This window comes from Schistocerca americana, chromosome 6 (assembly GCF_021461395.2).
Source record: "Schistocerca americana isolate TAMUIC-IGC-003095 chromosome 6, iqSchAmer2.1, whole genome shotgun sequence".
NCBI lineage: Eukaryota > Metazoa > Arthropoda > Insecta > Orthoptera > Acrididae > Schistocerca > Schistocerca americana.
In genome coordinates this window covers 125,861,632-125,880,031 of record NC_060124.1, presented here as the reverse complement: position 1 = coordinate 125,880,031, position 18,400 = coordinate 125,861,632, and the positions used below count along the sequence as shown (strand labels likewise).

The following is an 18,400-nucleotide window of genomic DNA, read 5'->3' as shown; positions in this document are numbered from 1 at the left end:
GTACTCAACGACAAACCTAGGTGCACGAATGGCAAAACGTAATTTTTTCGGATGAATCCAGGTTCTGTTTACAGCATCATGATGGTCGCATCCGTGTATGGCGACATCGCGATGATCGCACATTGGAAGCATGTATTCATCATCGCCATACTGGCGTATCACCCGGCGTGATGGAATGGGGTGCCATTGTTTATACGTCTCGGTCACCTCTTGTTCGCATTGACGGCACTCTGAACAGTGGACGTTATATTTCAGATGTGTTACGACCCGTGGCTCTACCCATCATTCAGTCCCTGAGAAACCTTACATTTCAGCAGGATAATGCACGACCGCATGTTGCAGGTACTGTTCAGTCCATTCTGGATACAGAAAATGTTCGACTGTTGCCCTGGCCAGCACACTCTCCTGATCTCTCGCCAATTGAAAACGTCTGGTCAATGGTGGCCGAGCAACTGGCTCGTCACAATACGCCAGTCACTACCGTTGATGAACTTCGGTATCGTGTTGAAGCTGCATGGGCAGCTGTACCTGTACACGCCATCCAACCTCTGTTTGACTCAATGACCAGGCGTATCAAGGCCGTTATTACGGCCAGAGGTGGTTGTTCTGGATACTGATTTCTCAGGATCTATGCACCCAAATTGCGTGAAAATGTAATACATGTCAGTTCTAGTACAATATATTGGTCCAATGAATACCCGTTTATCATTTGCATTTCTTCTTGGTGTAGCAATTTTAATGGCCAGTGGTGTATGTGGAGGACTATCAAACATGAGAGGACTACTCCAGTCTACTAAGATTACTTGTTAGGAAGTTCGTCAGTGATCGTACTTAGACTATTAAGATATATGCCCGATTAGTAGACGGTATGTCATATGGAGATGGACCAGGAGAAGGAGGAAGGAGGACGTAGACAGAGTGGTAGCAAGAGGAGGTGGAGGAAAAGAGGGGATGGCTTGAAGCGTGAGGAGCAAATAGGCAGAGTGTGGTAAGGAACAGGTGGACGAAGAGAGGAAGGAAAATTAGAAATACAGAGAAAGTGGCACGCGGAGACGGAGTGATACAGGGGGCAGAAGGCAGGCAGGGTTTGCAGAGGAGACTCACTGGCAGAGTGAGGGAGACGATGGGCTAATAGAAATGGAATACATGGATACTGGTGCAGCGCCGTGAACTCACCTAGCGTAAATAACGAGGGATTACTGCTTTCCACCGGGATACTGGCATCTAAGCGATGTGGCAGTCGCCGAAGGGTGGCCGGAGGCTGCGCCTTGGGGAGCCGCCACGCCCCGCCTTCCCTCGGCCTCGACAGCCGGCAGCGGAGGGCAAGTGCCCGCCGGCGCCGTCTCCATCCGTATCCGGCTGGCCGCCAGCGTGCCGCCCTTATGACTCCGGCCAGAGTTTACGCTGTCCTGCTAAAAGCATTGAAAGTTTATGGACAGTGCCGCGCAGCGAAAGCGAACGCCGCCGTTTTAATAAATCTTTCAGAGCTCGTGGAATTTCCTCTACGTCTCGTTTGAATAATGTGCGGTCGCGAGCCTCGCGCTGTGTGTGCTGAGTTTTGCGGCAGAGCGGCCGGGGAGTACTTCTGGCACGGCTCGCCGCCCGGATGCCTAACAGCCGATGGCGCTCTGAGTAGCAAAGTGAGGACCACACTCCAAAGAAAAGCGTGTCTTTCCATAAGCACACAAATTTTGATTGCTGTAGTGGTTACCCTGAAATAAACAAGGAATAGGTAACTAATCAATACATTCCGAAGGAAGATAAGAACCTTCAACATCGCAGCCCGTCAGCAATCGTTGGTTAATATATTAAAACACTAAATACCCGCCTCGATTGCGAAAAACGCCAGGTTTCAGCGTAGGTAACTGCACCTTCTTCAGAACAACAATAAAACCCACAAGTGCCTCAGAAGACCTTTGTCAATGATTAAAAGAACGCCATTAGCTGCAGCTACAAATGTTCGCTCACTTACAAGCCCAACCCGCTACCTATGCACATGCGCATACGAATACGAGAAAGTTTATACATGGGTCGGGGCTAAATAGCCCATATATTCCCAACCGTGGATCAACGTATGTCAAAAAAATGGAATGGATAGAATAAGTGACGAGCTAAATAGGAGATGAAACCTAAAAATAACCGCACACGGTTGCCTTATGCTAGGAAAGAAACATATATGAAGCTACCTATGACAACAGGAGGAACTCTTAAAAACTATTCCAAGCCTTCCTACAGGATCAGTCTTCGACCTTTGTTTGCCAAGTGGAGCGCATGGGACCGCGGCTGGTACATGTGGTCTTCATATAATACATTTTCATCACATGTGGAAAAAAATGAGATTAAACGTCCTTTCTACAACGCGGTCACTAGCTGGGGTAAGGGAAGTATATGGAGCGAATGGGCCGTGCCCTTTCAGAGGAACTATCCCATTATTTGCTTGTATCGATTTAGGTAAATCGGGTAAAACCTACATCAGAACAGCCGGAAGAGGGTTTGGGTCGTCGTCCTCCAGCGTGTGCGAACGCTGTACTAACCAAGCATATATGGAGGAAGTGTTCTACAACTTCCAGCTACCTTCAACCTCAAAGGCGTAGTATCTAGATTGGATGAACATGATCTTAGCTGGAGGTTTCAGAATTCCTACTCCACATTTGCTGACCGTGTAGTGAGTGAAATTCACAGCTACTAGCCACAGGACTGTATTCTCAACTTGAAAAACAGAGATCGACAACAGGCTGTTGGAAACCCTGTAGGTGGTGTGGCCGAGCGGTTCTAGGCGCTACAGTCTGGAACCGCGCGACCGCTACGGTCGCAGGTTCGAATCCTGCCTCGGGCATGGATGTGTGTGATGTCTTTAGGTTAGTTAGGATTAAGTAGTTCTAAGTTCTAGGGGACTGATGACAGAAGTTAAGTCCCATAGTGGTGGTGGTGGTGGTTAGTGTTTAACGTCCCGGTAACAACGAGGTCGTTAGAGACGGAGCGCAAGCTCGGGTTAGGGAAGGATTGGGAAGGAAATCGGCCGTGCCCTTTGAAAGGAACCATCCCGGCATTTGCCTGGAACGATTTAGGGAAATCACGGAAAACCTAAATCGGGATGGCCGGAGACGGGATTGAACCGTCGTCCTCCCGAATGCGAGTCCAGTGCGCTAACCACTGCGCCACCTCGCTCGGTTAAGTCCCATAGTGCTCAGAGCCATTTGAACCATTTTGTACGAACCAAACTGATTAAAAATCCTGCTATAATTTGATCTTACGTTTAGTCAGCAAGTGGAACGAAAGACGATGTAGATAAGTTGGGAACAGTGAGTTCGGTACTCCAAAACAGCTTCATCGTGGAATATTGTACCGATACTTCGGTTTCTCGTTCCAAACACCCCGTGAACACCAAAATGAAAGATACTGAGATGACTGACCGTGAAGCTGAATACCAGCAAAACTCATTTGAAGGAGTTGGATATACTTTCAGATTCTACAGAGATTTTGCGAAAGAACTTGCTGCCCTTCATCATAGGTCCTGGGGCAACGACGGTACCTAGTGATTTGTCATTCCTGTTTTCTGGAAGATTTGTAGGTCACACGTACATAATTTTAAGGATTTATCGATAAATCAGTCTGTTTCAGTATTATGTAACATGATTTATACCTACATATTATTTCGTTTTTGGATAATAAGATCTTCTCTTTGAAAGTTAACTGCAATTCCGCAGACAAAAATCTTGCGAGCTCAGTTCGCTCTTTCCGTCCATGAGCTCCAGAGCGCCGTAGACAATTCCTCCCTGGTTAGTGCCTTGTTCCTTGACGTCAGGAAGACAGTTAATACAGTTTCTCACTATATTTTAGAGAAAAACTACGAGCATAGCGAGCATCTGTACAAATTTGTGGCTGGAGACGGGACTTCGTTGCAGATTTAAATCAATACGTCGCTTGCTATGGAAAAAAATCGGGAGGTGTAAAGGTACTTTCGCGCTTATACCAAAAAGGGGGGCCGGAATATCTGCATTTTGGAATAAACGTATTAGTGATCCGGTGAATAACTCCGAAAGATCCACGAGACTTTTCGCAGGTCATGTCATGGGCTATAAAAAGGTAGCAACGCTAGAAGAAAAAAATGAACTGCAGGAAGACCTGCAGAGATTTTATGAGTGGTGCAGTGACTGGCAGTTGATCCCGAACGTAGAGAAATGTCATGTCCTGCTAAGAAATAACCGAAGTAATCCACTACTGTACGACTGCAATGCTGTTGATAAATCGCTACAAACGGGAACTACCATAAAATACTTAGTAGCTGACCGTCTAAAGCGACCTTTAGTGGAATCTCAGAGTAAAGCAAAGTGCAGGAAAATCAGATGCAAAGCTGAGAGTCATACCAAAAATATTACCTCCAATGAAATTCAGTTTCGGAAGAAACACTGTTACTGAGTGTTGCTCATCAGTTTACAAGAGAGGCATCGTAATTCACGAAGACGTGCACTCCTGAAATTTCGAAAGAGTTCTTTCTAGGAGTCGAACAGTATTTAACTATCTTCCAGGGAAGTCTCGGGGAACGACCACAAATCAGGCCAATTAGAGCTAATGTGGAGACTTACGAACCATCATTATTCATAGGCGCCATTCGTGAATAAAACAGGGATGGAGTGTGAAGCGGTTTGCGGAGTATAGACGCAGATGTTGATGTGACTTGGGAATATGGTGACTGCCTTTGCATCGAAGTTCATAACTCCACTCCAAAATCTAGAAAGTAAAGCAAATTGTAATGCGATCATGTAAATCACAGTTCAACTGCTCGCGTGAGAGCGTCGCGGAAATAATCTACAATTAGCGCTATGGTGACACATAATGGACCACATTCCTTTTGAACCGTGATTTTTTCAAAGAATATTCTTAAGAATTTATTTTATTTACTAGCGATTCATCAAGTACATTAACACATTTAATCACACTATGTAAGCATGGAAATAGTTGCCAGGGAGTAGCTGATTAAATGATAACCAGACTCCTTTTAACGAATGGGAATTTTATTCACTTTAATAGTGCCTTAAAGCATTTTTTAAAAGAAACAGATTTAAAATTATATTCAGAAAGCAGCCTCTAAATATCAAAGTTACAATTTATTCAGAGGCAGAAAGAAACAAGTTTTGACTGTATGAGCTTCCGGGCAGAGAACCTTGCCGCTCGCTTTTGACGCGGCCGTAGTTACGACCGCTCACAACAGCCTCTGAAAGACTACACTTGTGCAAATCTGCAACACTCCAGATAACTTTAAACTAAGAGTTGTAACAATTTACACAAGCACACAAACTAATCACCCCCTGTAGGAGGGATGGAAATGGTACAAATCACTAACAATTAAAACATTAACCTTGCCACCGAAGTGCGACCTGATTTTAACTTCTAAGAAAAGTCTTACGGTGAAAGGGTGGCAACTTTATGCATTAAAATGATCATTTAAATAAAAGCCCATGAATTGCAATCTTATATAAAATTCTACAAGGTTAGCCAAACAATAGTTAAGATGCTCTACAGTACACAGGTACCACCTCTTAAAATCATAGGCAATAATATCAAAGTTTCCAAAGATCAAAACGTATTTGTGGTATTAGACCGTTACACTCCAAGCAATAAATCTGTTAACACACCAAATCCGACAAACATGACAGAGGCAGCTACTAACGTACGGTCGATTGATAGGGAGATAACCGAACAACCCGAACCGCAGGTTGCTCTAACCCGCCCCTGCTCCACAAGGGAAAAACGGACGACCCAATTTATAAACAACCACCTTCCCGTGGGTGGGAAAACGGAGAAGAATGGTGGGACGACCCCAAAGCAAAACGGCTGATGACCTCACCAAGAAAACTAGTAGAATTTAACAAAAGTAAATCAAACAACATATCACCAATCACTTAACTTCCAATAAACTGCGATTTCTCGAGAAGACCTGGCGCAGCACCTCCAAATCACTCTCCCGAACCGTCCGCTGCCAGCCGCTTCAACGGACGTAGGAAGGCACGCCGATCTCCCGTCTCATGGCGTCGAAGCTCGCACCGGCCAGACTGATGTCGTGGGATGACTCTTGCTCTCGTGTCGACCGCGAAGTCACTACCCCTCGCTATACGCCGCAGCCCACTGGACACACGTAGCGATCTCACATGCGCCGACGCTCAAGACGGACAAGTCATCTTGTGTCTCAGTGCGCGACCGACCAACCGATCGATCCAACCGCCAATGACCATTGCCTGAGAAAACTCGAGCAGACTGGCGGCCTAACGCGCAGACTCAGATGCAGGAACTAAGCCCCCACCGGGCGACCACTCGTTTAGTTCTCTTACTGGCGGAGTGGAAAGACTCTCATTTGCCGGCTTTAATAGTTGATCCGAACGACAGACATACTAGCACTCCGAACGACAGACAGACACTAACTGCTTAGCAAATGCGGACGAGAGACAGACTAGCAAGCTGGGGACGAGGGACTGACCCAGACTTACCGACTGGCGAGCCCATAGCGCCCTTTAAATGCACGTGAACAGGCAACCTTTCCCCTTTCCTAACAGAGGGAAACACCAAAGCTGCGATAGCCACAGTGGCGCCACCGCCAGAAACCGAGGGCGACTGCTTCACACTACGCGCTGCGGCGCGCTCTTCAAAACAGCAATTTTTACCACGGCTCACCTTTTCTACTCGAAAAACTGAAGCTTGCACTCGACCCACATTAACATTGTGGAGGAACCCGAAAAGGACTCAGGCAGCGGTAGTTTCACAGGTGAAAGTCTCCTGAGCCTTTCTCCACTTGTTGGACCTAACAGACTTGAGGTGGCACTGATATCCAGTGGGTTGCGCCGACCAGCGGCGTAGGCCGAAGATGAATGATCTTTTCAAATCAGTACACCAGTACTTCAGCCGTGACAATGTAGCAGACTTCAAACGACAATCGGAGAAATTCGCATCAGTTTGTTTCCTGCGGTCATATCGGCCGACCAGACGCAAAATGTGCACTGTGAGAAAGTGCTAAGTTTCCTCAAGGAAGTATTTTGTTGCGTCCTGAGGATGAAAAATGTCTTAATCACTATATGGTTCGCATTTTATGGACTGATAGCACAGGTTTATCGTAAACGGCAAGATGGGAAAATCTTTATCGGGAAATACAGGCGTAAATTATAACCGCAAAAAATAATGTGTTCAAGTAAGAAGGGTAGCATATCATATTCTGAAAATTAGTTTAGTGGATCTTATTTTCGGTGTGATGTGTGGATGTCAGCTGCCTGCAGATTGTTATTACTGCTTATTGGCGTTTTAATCCCAGTAGGATTTTGATTCTATTATATGCAATGGTTCTGTAATGAGATTACGTGTTTCCACTGTTTAATGCGTAAGGTGTTCAGGATATCTTAGAGCGTACGCTGAATGACAATTGTTGAAGGTTAAACGACGTCTGTCTGCACAACTCCCAATAAATTCATCAAAACACAGTGTCTGTAAACTTGTTTTTCAAGGTCATCACAATTTATCTCTAATATGTAACACAACGTTTTTTCCTATCACTTCATATATTCGCATAACTTGTGTGGCAGTTCCAGTAACTGAAGACAGTGTGTACAGTACTCGCCATGTTCTTTTCAATAGAGATACACTTCATTCACATCTGTTTAGGATCATTTTAATAGAAAAAACCACGTTACAACACCCGTTTCCAAGGACAGAGGTGTCATGGTTCCCATCCCATCCCACGAGCTTAAAATTTGAGTTGATTTACACATAAAATAGAGTCTAACGTAACCTCCTTGTCCGCGCAAAAAACTGACGAAGGAGGTCGGACACACCGTGACCAAGCTGTCGGCCAACGTTAACAGGCGACTTCTGGCGACGGCATCTGTTGACAGTTGTCGGTGCCACTGGAAACACAGCGGCCAAGCGCGACGTTTTGCCGAGAAGATAGGGCCTACAGAGACAAAATCCAATGCAGCACATGTGTGCAAAGTGTATTCCGAATCAGTAAGAGCCAGAACGGAAAAAAACGCACCAAAACAAAACAACCTGAAGGCGTCCAAATTGTAATGTAGTTCCTTAAATGGCGGAGCTTCTCCTAGCTACTAAGAGAGGAATGATAGAACATATGTTCGCTAATACGTAAACGAGTTTAACAAGATTTTGTATGTTCATTGTTATGCCAAAATACTCGTAAAAGTACTAAAAGTCTAGCCTTATCGCGTGTACCGCTATGTAACGCAGGGCAACAATGTGTTGAAATATTCATAACTCTTACGGAAAAGTTAAATGAATTTCTTGGAGAAACTCAACGCTTCATCCCAATCTGTTCTGACGCGAGTCATCAACCGTTATGTTCCGAGGAGCCAAATATTGTGACCTTGTGCTAGTGATAAATGTGCAGAGGTGGCTAAAGGAATTGTTGCCATAGGAATCTAGACAAGCAAACAATAGATTGAAGAGATTGGTTGACGCAAGTGCATATGTCACTCAACTTGCTGCTGAATAGCTGCTACAGTGTTAAGAAGTTGCCGCAGCCACTGCTAGCTACAAGCAGAGGCTCGACACGGCCGTGCGTCTACGTACTGGAGGTGGAGGTAGCTGTCAAAAGTTAGATGTAGCATTCGGCACCATCTAGCAACTAGGAACTAATCTCTACCTAGAAGAAAGTGCCAAGTGTCCACCACTTATAACACAGTACTTACGGTCTTCCTTGATCGACCGCCTGGAGGTCTGCTCATCCAATTGGTGATGTTCTAACCGGCTCTCGCACTGGTTGCGGGAATCTTCACCAAGGCCGAGGCTCGGCAGTATCGATAACCTACGATACTAGACAAGCTGCGGTGGGCCACTTCAAGGAAGCTTGTAGCTGGAATGAGATTTTCACTCTGCAACGGAGTGTGCGCTGATATGAAACTTCCTGGCAGATTAAAACTGTGTGCCGGACCGAGAATCGAACTCGGAACCCTTGCCTTTCGCGGGCAAGTGCTCTACCATTTGAGCTACACAAGCCCACAGTTTCAATCTGACAGGAAGTTTCATATCAGTGGACACTCCCCTGCAGAGTGAAAATCTCATTTTGGAAACATCCCCCGGGCTGTGGCTAAGCCATGTCTCCACAATATCCTTTCTTCCAGGAGTGCTGCAAGGTTCGCAGGAGAGCTTCTGTGAAGTTTGGAAAGTAGGAGACGAGGTACAGGTGGATGTAAATCTATGAAGACGGGGCGTGATTCGGGCTTTGGTAGCTCAGATGGTAGAGCACTTGCCCGCGAAAGGCAAAGCTCCCGAGTTTGAGTCTCGGTCCGGCACATAGTTTTAATCTGCCAGGAAGTTTCAAGCTCGTGGCTTCTACGAAAGTGTGAATTGGACTTTCACTCAAGACAAAACTCCCTCGTTGATGCCCACCGAAGATTGAGGCAAAATGATGGGTATCTCCTAGAATTCATTTAGTGGTACAACTTTTTTAAAAATTCTTTTTTCCAAAATACAGTCATCTGTCGATACCACCCAACAGGCGTCGAGCAGTTGGTACAGAATTGCCAGTTTCCGTCTGACGCCGGTCGTGGTCGCGTGGGATCTGGTGGACTCAATGGCGAGTTTGGTCCCTTTAATATCCCAACCAACCAATCAATCCAATGGTATGTGGGCACTGAGCCACGTCTCCAGTGGCTCCGTACCGCTAGCGCCCTCTGCCGCCACAATACAGGACCACCATCAGTAGTTCAAATGTGTGTGATATCTCATGGGTCTTAACTGCTATAGTCGTCAGTCCATAAGCTTACATTATCCTAAGGACAGACACACACACACACACACACACACACACACATGCAAGTGGGAGAACTCGAAACTCCGCCGGGACCAGCCGCACGGTTAATGACTGCAGTGCCCTAGACCGCTCGGCTAATCCCGCGCGGCACCATCAGCAGTCACTGAACCCACCTGCACTTGGACCCTGTGCATTACGAGCGTTGTCCATGGTTACAACACCGAGCCTCTTCCTAGCTCACATTGACATAGCTGGACTCAGTTCCTTGCTGCATTGTTTGTGATTAGTCTTCCTTCACTAGCAGAAATATAACTTAATTAAACCTTCTGTTTACTATGTTACTTGTTCTCCAATAAATTCCGCTCCTGTCTGACTTTCCTTTTACGACAGTTGCCGCAGCACTCTGCAGCCACCCTCTCCCTGCCGATGTGTACGAAGTTGCACGCAACACATATGACCACACCATGAACGTTTTAACAAGTTTGCCTATTTCAGAAGTGAATGTTTACTTTTTACAATTTCTCTACTCACTTTGGAAGTGATGCTGTACCAAAGGAGGCCCTTCCAACGGCGCCAGGTACGCGGCCAGCCCAGATTCTCGAGCGCGCAGCCGGCCCCCTTGGGACGTGTTTATGCGGCGCTGGCTCCGCGGGCTGTGGCCTCTGCGAGCTCCGTAGTGCAGATCCGCCGGCCATCTAATGCAATGCAAATGCAGCCCGCCGACTCGATGCAAACGCCGCCGCCATCACCACTGCTGGGCTCGTCCTGCCGTCCAAGCGAAAGACAGAGATATGGATTTTAGCGCGGCGCGCCCGGTCCGCCCCCCCGTTAACTCTTCCATTCTTTCCGCGGGCCGCTTTTATCTGCCGCGTGCTCCACGCTACCCAGGCAGGGCACGCACCCTCCCTTCATTCATCTCCCACTTACTCCCCTGCCCTCGCCGACTCCGTGCCTTCATCCCGAATGGGGACTTCTTAGCGCTGGTGAGAAATGGGAGGTTACTCCCACATTTTCCACTCCATAGAGCTTCTTACTGGCCGTGTTTGAATGAGCAGCTCTACTTACGCGAGCATAGGAGTTGAATTTTGACTCCCGAGTGTAATGCGTGCTTTTATTACACTTAGATTCTGGGAAGCACTAAGAGTAACTTCAAATGAAATTCTCTTGTAAGTATGCGAACTGTATATTCTCATTCTGACGGAAATATCTTTAGAGCCAAGTATAATTTTTCGCATTGTGTATGGACAACGGCCTGAAGCTAATTTCAGACTGTTGCGGATAACGTCGCGCTTTGATTTGACGAAATGTGATCCCACCCTTCTATAAATTATTTTCCACGCTCCTATTAGCTTCATGTCTCCCGCGTGTTAACACTAACTACAGGCGATGGATAAAAATATGGAAACACCGAAAACATTACAGTCTAGGAAAACTATTCCCATTCAGACGGGTTGCCAGTCACCCCATGATGGATAAATATAGCTCCCGGATTGTCTTCTAGGGAGTCTTCTGGCAAAATATTGGCAAGTTCATGCAAAAATATTGGAGTGGTAGCGATCGCGCACCCTTCTCTACATAGCTGACCATAAAAAAATCTGCTTCAAAACTGGCCTCGTACGGCACAACAGAACCAACTGACCGTCTTGTTATGCTCTGACGATAAGCGTCACTCGATGTGGATATGGAATAGGATGTGGCCAGCACACTACTGTCAGTGCCATTGTGATTTTCCTGACCATAGCCGATGTTTCTAGTCAGGTACCTCCTCACTTGGCCTGACAAGAGTGAGAGTTAGTGCATCTGGCTAGCCATCAGTGCTCAGTAGACCCGGACGGTGACCCATCCGGTATCTGTCCAAGACCAACAGTGCTTAAATTCGTCGACCTGAAAAAAACCGGTGTTATCACCATCACAAGGCCGTTAAAAAGCAGACCAAAAATACTCAGTAATACGGTGATCCGGTGACTGTGTTGCCCAGGGGAAATGGTACAATATATTCATCCTTGTGCTTATGACACCAATGCTTTATGATGTGAGCCTTGTTCTCAGCGCCCCTGTCGGCTTGTAACGCAGCAGTAACGTTGCCAAAATGGTCACTTAACCCGCGGCAGTAATGCAACCTTGTACAGTAACGATGAGGCCTATGGAATACCACGATATGGCTTCATGAACCATCTACGAGCCCCTACCATGTCTCACCCATGGCAGATATGAAACAAGTCTCATTCGACCAATATCATTAACATTGGTTTTCTGCAGCATTCTAGAGCATATTCTGAGTTCGAATATAATAAACTTTCTTCGGAGAGAAAAGCTAAAGTCCGCCAATCAGCACGGCTTTATAATGCATCTCTCGTACGAAACCCAGCTTTTCTCACATGGTATAATGCCAACTATGGATGAAATGCTACAGGTAGAGTCCATGTTTCTAGACTTCCGAAAAGCATTTTACACTCTATCCCACTGCTGACTGTTTACGAATGTAGTGCTTACAGTACAGACTCCTGGATATGTGACTGGCTTGAAGACTTCTTAAGTAATAGAATCCAGTATGTTGTCCTCGACGGCGAGTGTTCATCAGAGACAGGGGTAACATCAACGATGCCCCAGGGAAGTGTGATAGGACCGTTGCTATTTTCTATATACATGAATGATCTGCCAGACAGGTTGGACGGCACTCTGTTGTTGTTTACTGACCATGCTGTGATGTGCAGGAAGGTATCGAAGATAACTGACTATAGGTCGACACTACACGACCTAGACAAAATTTCTAGTTGGCCTGATGAACAGCAGCTGGCTCTTAATGTAGAAAATTGTAAGTTTATGCGGATTAGTAGGAAAAATAAACCCGCAATGTTCGGCTACTGCACTAGTAGTGTTCCGCTTGACACAGTCACGCCGTAGAAAACTCTGGGCGTAACGCTGTGAAGCGATATGAAATGGAAAGAGCATGTGAGAACTGTGTTAGCGGAAACGAATGGCTGACTTGGAGAATTTTAGCGAAGTGCGGTTCATCTGTAAAGGAAGCCGCATACAGGACGCTGGTGCGATCTATTCTAGAGTAATGTTCGAGTGTTTAGGATCCACATCAGGTACGACTGAAAAAGGATATCGAAGCAATTCAGTGGCTAGCTGTTAGATTTGCTACTGGAAGGTTCGATCAGCATGCAAATTTTACGAATATGCTTCGGGATCTCAAGAGGGAATCCCTGGAGGCTAGGAGACCCATTTTGAATAACACTAGTGAAAAGGTTTATAGAACCGGTATTTGAAGATGACTGCAGGACTATCCTACTGCCACCAAAGTACATTCTGCGTAGGGCTCACGAAGATAAGATACGAAACATTAGTTCTCATACGGAGACAGACGATCGTTTTTTCCTCGCTCTATCTGCGAGTGGGGCGGGGAAGGAAATGAATAGTTATGGTAAACGGTACCTCCAGCCACATACCAAGCGGTGGCTTGCGGAGTATGTACGTAGATGTAGACCCGACCAAATGACATTTCCATTGCTCCATTGTCTAGGTTTTACTGCTTCGGCACCATGTTTTCCCGTTATGGACATTTGCATAATGCTGTGTGGTTTTACAATTCTAGCTATCCCTAAAATCCCTGTTTCTACAGCTCCCTTCGTGTTGTTGTATTGTTGATAGTGGGCAAGTGCTACATCAAGTTCTGCAGTGACTTTTTCAGCTGTCGTCTTCCTATAGTTCGTCACAATCCTCTGACATTCCGTCATGATCGCTCAACACACAATTTAGTCTGCCTTGTTACTTAGCGGATGCTGTTTCTGTTCTTCCGGACTTGTCCCAAAGAACAAATACCATCTTCATGTATATATAAAGGCTCACCGGCCATTCGACCATCTTCTTCTGTTCGGATGGCCAAACAGTGCCCAAACTCTTACGGGAATCGGCAAAGAGCCGCAAGTAATGTGTATAATGGGCAGGGGCACTATGAATATAGTGCGGGACAATAAGTTTGGATTGTGGGTCTCACGGGAGGGGTTCCAGAGATATGTCCCTGCAGTCGCACTATCCTTTGTGTCCTCGGTGGCTCAGATGGATGGAGCGTCTGCCATGTAAGCAGGAGATCCCGGATTCGAGTCCCGGTCGGAGCACACATTTTCAGCTGTTCACTTTGACTTATAACACCTGTGTGCCGTTAGGGGAATACATTTCATTGTAATTATAAGCAACACTGTTCTGACCACGAATGACACTTGCAACGTACGAGTATTAAGGACACTGCACAATACCGTTCGTAGTCAAACACAACAGCGCAACCTGCAGGCATGTTAGCGTCTGCATTTATGTTCAACCACACGTTACTCGTCATGCTTCTTTACTTTTAACAAATCCCTGCACTCTCAAACTCAATTAGTCCATTCTAATAATATTTATAAACATTATAATATGAGGGTTGTCCAGAACGTAAGTTCCGATCTGTCGCACAATAGAACCACAGTAAAAACCAGAAACGTTTTATTCGCAACAGTTAGGCTCACCTTCCATCTACTTCTCTACATAGCGGCCGCTCCAGCTTGGAGTGTTGTCGTAGTGTTGTATCAACTTTCCAGTATCCTCGTCATAGAAAGCAGCCACCTCTGCTTTCGACCTGTTGTCTGCACTGGTCTGCAACTCGTTGTCTGTGGAAAAAAATTTGTCTTCATAGCCAGCGATTCTTGTGAGGAGAGATGAGACTCATGGAGAGCCAATTACGGATTGTATTAGGGGTGATCAAACATTTCTCATAGGAAACGCTGAAGGAGCGTCTTCATTTCCCCTTCAGTGTGCGGCCGAGAATTGGCATGAAGAAGGAACTGCTCGACAGTTGTGTTATGTGGGCTGCATGACACAGGCGAAATATCTATCCAGGCCCTCATACTTGGCGGGAGACGCTGTTCCCTACGCTTCTTTACGTGCTCACTGTTCACTCAAAACTGAAAAGAGCGACGCGACACGATCAACGGGCATACTAGATACACTGCCCAACACATCTGTGCAAGGTTTTACCGGGTTTTTCTTGTGGTTTCCATTTCTCTACCAATCGGAACTTACTTTCTGGACAACCCTCGTATGAACACAGCAACTAGTTGCAGGTATGATATGTGTTACAACCAGTAACAAGCATGGTATAAAGTTCATTTACTTGTAACTATTCTTAGTTTTGTATTTCAGTTAAATACTTCATCAAATAGTCGGTAGAAGCTTTCATGGTGATACAATTAAATATAATTGCAAAAGCAATAATTGTTGAAAGAAAATGAATCTTTTATAACATATTTGTGAATGGCTACGCTGTATTCAGGTTGTAATCTTTAAAGTTAATCTACAGCCGTGGTCTAAGGCATATTTCTACGTGTAATATTTTGCCTCTAACTGTTGGAGATATCCTCATAGGGTATAAAAATGTGGTTATTTTTCGAACTTCAACAAACTCATCGATCTGTGGAACTGTTGACACGTAACCGAACGGTTACGTGTAAGCAATTCCTTCAGAAAACTGATTCTGTAACATCTGAAAATGTCTCCAGCAGCAGTAGACGTACCTTAGGATGAGAAGAAGCCTTGGAAATGGTCTGATTCCTACAAAACCATAATCACAAAATACAGTCTAGTTATATGTACGAAGGCAGTTTTTATGCAGTACTTTACGATATTCTGTACTGTGTTCATCTTTCCATATATGTCCAGTAACCTCCAGCACATTTTTTCTACTTGCATTCATGACTTCTACAACTCCAACACCTCCCCCCCCCCCTCTCACCGAGCCCCCCCCCCCCCCACCAAACACACAGACCTACAATTCTCGCTATTATGATATCCAAATTCGTGTATGCCACGGATGAAGTCAACTATGATATTAACCACTTCCCTCCTCATTCGACTCTGTTCATCTTCTTTAGATACTCCATATTACCAAGCTAATGTAGATGATTATTCTGTAACACCCTATTTCTAATTCTTCAGTTTTTTGTCTGCATTGTTCATCGAGATCTGTTCACTTTCGCTGTTCTGAATTCATTAAAAATATCCTCAAAGGTTTCATGTAGCGAAATAATACGGAGCAGACATCTATTATATAACCCCACGTTTAAAATCCTATACTTACTTCACACCTTTTGACCTTCGTTATCACGTTTATACTAACAAAGACATACCTGGAATGTTATAGGTTGTAAGAAAGCTTCTCCTGTGTCTCCCTGTTTACTTTATACAATAGTGCATGCTTCTGTCATTGTTACTAAGTTCACCATTTACATTTTTTTTTACAAACACCTTCACATAAACTACCAAAACACTTTGTCTGAGTTCAGTATAGCTCGTGGCTGGCCTATGCGACCAGTGCATCTGTTCACGGTTCGTTAAAGGGATACTGGGCAACAAACCACAAACGTTTTTCTGCTGCGGTTGACGATGTTAATCGAATAATAACAACTTTCCCGATAGCAATGGGAAACAACAGTAATTATACGATAATTAATTCTGAGACAATATTTGAATTAATCACTGCATTACAGGGATCTGCTGAATATGGATTATTATGTGAACATGAGCGCGTAGAATTAATTAACTTTCTTTCCGTTGGAGTGATCCGTGAGCTGCAATAACGAACGCGGCGCCAGACCACGTAGAGCCCAGCGAACAGCGCGTCCCAGATTATGGTGTGCGGTCACGGAACACGTAGCAGGTTTCACCGGAGCGTTCGAGTAGCTGAAATTTATAATCGCGCATTCTACTTCTACAGGAAATAATGTATGTGTTAATTAAAAGCTTTAACACCCGCGTTCAACAAGCGCCACTCTTTTAAAAAATCTACAGATTGGATATTGAGATAGATATTGCCCTCTACTAAAGGTCCATACTTCCCTCGCACACTGCAAGGTTTTATTTCGCGATTTCCTGCATTACAAATGGACAACTTAATAATCCCTGATGGATTGAGCAAAAAATACATCGGTCGAAGTTCAATTGTTTGTTCATACTACACATATTTCTTTCTCATGTTTGGGGAATTAGACTAGATTCTGCCCTTTCCCTTCACCTTCGATGAGACGCGGAAATGTTTGTGTTTTAAGCCTCCTGATTACCAACGCATAAGTCCGTGGCTAAAGTATTATCGGTTTCAGAAATACTTTCCTCTGCTGATGATGATTTATCACCTTTATTACGTTTTAGCAAATTTTATCTGTTTCGTTTCGTTTTGCTCTACTGCGATATTAATGATACGTAATCATAGCATACATAGATTGGCCAATCTGATACGTTTCAAAAGTAAGCTGTTTAATAACAATACACTGGACAGTGATATTTCAAAATGAAAATAATCATACAAATCATAACAGTAAAAGCAAAATAAATGATGATTTACAATTTGCTTCAGCACACAAAGTAGTATTGTTAAGGTATGAGAATGTATCCAACATGATCGTCAACAGGGACCTTCGGGTTATTCCTCCACAACTCGAGAAAATCGTATGAAACCCTTATAAGGTTGACTGAATCAAATATACAGAAGCCACATACAATATTTTGGAATTTCTCATTTCGTGACGGGCAGATGGCACAGGACAATTTCTGTGGACCCCGGCTATTCTCTCAGGAAATGGAAGTTCACAGTAATTAAAGCATAGAATTAGCATCCTGAACGTTGTGTTTCCCCACTAACAACGAGCAGTGCTACTGAAAGTCAGTCTAAAACTCATGTTATATGGTGCTTCATATTACTTTGAAAAACGTCCACAAAGCACAGTTTCTCGGTCTTGTATTTAGAGTACGAATACTTTTCATCCCTTTAAAGAAGTTTACTTTCCAAAGGAAAGGTCTCATACGCATATAATTGTACTGCTAAGTCAGTGAAAGAACCCTTTGTTGCTAAACTGGCCGTACGTCGAAAAGTGACTCTCATTATTCGGTTTTCAGCTAAGATTAAACATTGTGCCTGAAGTAAATTACAAAAAAATATATTTTCACCTATGATATACAGGTAGTGATGTACACAGAAAGCAGGTAGTCAGGCAGGTTCGGCAAATTAATAACTGTTGCAGCCGTTAGTCGAAAGTCATTAACAATATCAGGTATCTGAAACTCCACAGTGGATGTGGCCAGGTAACCATTAACCACATGTCAAATGATTTTTCTCGGACTGATTTACGTAATCATAAGAGGGCTTTATTACCAAACAGAAAACCGCGTAGTTTGCGGGAAATTTGTACGGTGTAAAATTATTAAAGAAAATAATGACGCAGGTGTGACAGGAATATCTTTGAATATAGTGCGTGAGGCAATGTGTTGGCAAAGTTGCAGAAACCCATACTACGTACCATAAGAAATTATGTATGGACAGCAAGTTTTATAAGGATGTGTTAATGTTTTTAGAAAAACAGTGGATTAATTACTTCAAATACTAAAGGGACTGGTGGAGAACTAGATCATATAAAATTTAGAACTATTTTTCTACGCCTAAGGTTCCTCGAAACGTACTACAATGTCCGTCTAGGAAGTATAGAAGCATAATAATGACAATAAGCTCGAGTAACGATTCACGAATATAGATCAAAGCAATGCCAAGCCCTACATTGGGAACATTTGATGAATTTTATAAGAAAATACACGATTGTTGATAAATGGTTGGTGACCGTTCCC

At 44.5% G+C, this 18,400-nt stretch overlaps 1 non-coding gene across 1 annotated transcript; it reads right to left on the bottom strand.

Moving 5' to 3' along the window:
• Positions 1–3,095: 3,095 nt before the first annotated feature.
• Positions 3,096–3,168, bottom strand: Trnaa-cgc. The gene has a single exon. It is a non-coding gene; the product is annotated as a tRNA-Ala (tRNA).
• Positions 3,169–18,400: the final 15,232 nt, after the last annotated feature.